This window comes from Poecilia reticulata, chromosome 12 (assembly GCF_904066995.2).
Source record: "Poecilia reticulata chromosome 12, P_reticulata-male-v2, whole genome shotgun sequence".
Taxonomy (NCBI): Eukaryota; Metazoa; Chordata; class Actinopteri; order Cyprinodontiformes; family Poeciliidae; genus Poecilia; species Poecilia reticulata.
Genome location: NC_088841.1, coordinates 14,419,166 through 14,421,948, shown reverse-complemented (window position 1 = coordinate 14,421,948; position 2,783 = coordinate 14,419,166). Strand labels below are relative to the sequence as shown.

The window sequence follows — 2,783 nt, the reverse complement described above, 5'->3', positions numbered from 1 at the left end:
ATGACAACCAATAGCAATGTAGTTTGTTTGGATTCTATGTGAAAGAGCAAAGCAAAGACGGTGTATATTATGAAGTTGTAGAGTAAGTATAGTTGATTTTCAACATGTTTTATATTTGAAAAATGTGGCATATGCAAACCCAAGTAAAAAAAAGTATGCTTTAGTATACTAAATTTTAACATACTTTAGCATACTTTGATTGATGTACTTAAACTGTACTATTTTGGAACAACTAATTTTGTACTTAGTATACTTTAGTAGGACTTAAGTTGTATAAAATTACAACTTTTATACTTTTTTGGAACTTAGTATACTTAAAGTAAATGTAATATTCAACAGCTTCATTTTATATTGAGTGTACTATTTATGTCAGAATTATATTAAACATATACTTTTAATATATTTTAAATATACTACTAATATATAAGTAATGTATTTAAATTACACTTAATTTTTATTTTTGATTTACTGCTATTGCTAATAAAGTACAATTTTAATTACTTTGTACATTACATGCATAACTACACTGCAGTACTTACATTGTTTTATGCTACAATTACATGGAAAGATTAATTACACAAGATGTTCAAGGTAATTCAAATATTTTGTTTTATTGATGACATTTTACAATTGTCCAATTTTACTCACAACTTTATGAACTTTACATAAATTATCAGTATACACATCAAAAGTGACCACATGAACATGAAAATTTAAGTGTGACAATAAAACATGAAAGTGAGGATCAATGACAGAACATTCCCGTTCACTGCACTACTGCACCTTACAGAAACCTACAAAAAAGAACAATAGAGCAATTAAACAGAGAAAGCATTTGTATTTTAAAGAAGACAGAAAAATAGCAAATATAAAAATAATATTTACAATTTTAAGACGTTTTGTACTTGCTGTGTATGTGACATCAAAGGAACTGATGATGATTGGAAGCGGATGCCTGGGGTGGAAAAACATTTCTGGGTGCCTTCTTTGCCTGTTTATGTTAGAAGTAGAAAAAAAATAGTCAGCAATGTCATAGAATCAGTTGACGTTGGCATTAACTATGAAGCTGTTTTAAGTGTGAGCTTAAGGGAGACAAACTACCTTAAAATCTTTCCATCCATGATCTGAACACTGATCCTTGCAGGATGGTGAGGGGGGCTGGTGGTGCCCATCTCCAGCAGCCATCAGATGAGAGGCAGTGTTCACCCTGGACAGGTCACCAGTCCATCACAGGGTCCTGAAAGCCAACAACAAATAAAATGCATGAAAGAGAAATGTTAGATTAACAAGGAGAATAAATTCTGTCCAGTTATCTTTAAATCAAATCATGTTTATTAAGCACTTGGTGTTGGTAACACACCAGTTTTTGTTGTTGAAAATGTAGCTAGCTCCTCATTGAAAAAACAAAAACAAACTTACATCATGAAGACGATGTGGAGGTTCATCCTCAGAGCTGGTTGGTGATCTGGTGGAGTCAGAGCCTCTTCTGAGACAGAAAAATCTTTCGTTTCCTAACACCTGATCTCTCTGGCTTCCTCTTTCATTTGCTTAGACTGCAAACATATGTTGAAGATAAAAACATTGATGAACAAGTTGGAACAACCACCTCACAATATCAAAGTATCTTTGTCTTATGGAGCTTTATTAAAACAAGGTTAAGTTTATGAATAAAAGCATAAGTCGCAACAAACAACCTCCGTGCAGTTATAACATGAAGCTGAATGACTGCTATAGTAATAATCATACAAGTCACAATAAAATTGATAAAATAATTATGAAACCAACGTAAGTTATATATCTTTACTGCACTGTTTATAATTAAATGAAGATAATTAATAAGCAAACGTACCACCAGCTAGCAACACTTAGCAGCTTTCATCCCTCCGGGCTCCTTTTGTGACCCACATTTCATTTCCTTAGGTTGTTGTCCCGTTGTGTTGTCGTCTAACTCGGACTAGGACGTCACCAGCTTGAATTTACCAAAATTAGTAACTATTGTCAAGGCCCTCTCTACTTTTAAGGCAATATTATGCGAGTAAAAATGGCGAATTTGAACAGCGCTTGTTATCTTCCCTGCGTTCAAGTTTTTTCTTCTCTTTGTGGCGTTTTTTCAATAAATGAAAGTGTGCAATACCGCCACCATCTGGTCTGGAGTGTGAACTGGAGCTAATGTCGTTGATTATAAGGTTTTACATCACACATCTGACAATGGATTGGGTACTTTTTTAAACATTACATCATCATTATAATTTTTTTATTGTATGCAATTTTAATAAATATTAAAAGATTATTAAGGCACTTAAAAATTCATACCTTTTAGGTACTTAAAAAGTATGCCTACATATTACATTAAACGCACTAAAAGACATACTTCTGCAAAAGTGTTAATTAGATTTATTTTGTAATCAGGTTGCTTCGTGATGCAGACTTATGCCCAGGTCCCTCTTGAAAATTAGATCTGGATCTCAACGGGGTTCACCCGGTTAAATAAAGAAAATTAAAAAAGGCATACTTTATTAGCCTAAAATTTACACGGAGATGTAATTTAAAACATACTGAAATTAATAATTTAAAGTAGCGTTAAGTGAATTTTAAAAAATTCTATTTTGAGCATATATATTTAAAATATTCACAAAATATATTTTAAATATACTTGAGCAAGTGTATATTTAGACTTGGGCAAATATATATTTTGTTCACTTAAAGTATGCTTTTATTTAATATATTAAAAATGTATTTTGGTAAAATTATGTTTAAGTGTGTTTAAAGTTCTAATTTCTAAA

At 31.5% G+C, this 2,783-nt stretch overlaps 1 long non-coding RNA gene across 1 annotated transcript; it reads right to left on the bottom strand.

The window, feature by feature from the left end:
• Positions 1–513: 513 nt before the first annotated feature.
• On the bottom strand, positions 514–2,570 carry LOC145554419 (uncharacterized). Its single transcript, XR_014090382.1, has 5 exons — positions 1,850–2,570; positions 1,420–1,553; positions 1,102–1,237; positions 886–991; positions 514–794 (listed from the first exon to the last, which is right to left on the bottom strand). It is a non-coding gene; the product is annotated as an uncharacterized LOC145554419 (long non-coding RNA).
• Between the last annotated feature and the right edge of the window lie 213 nt (positions 2,571–2,783).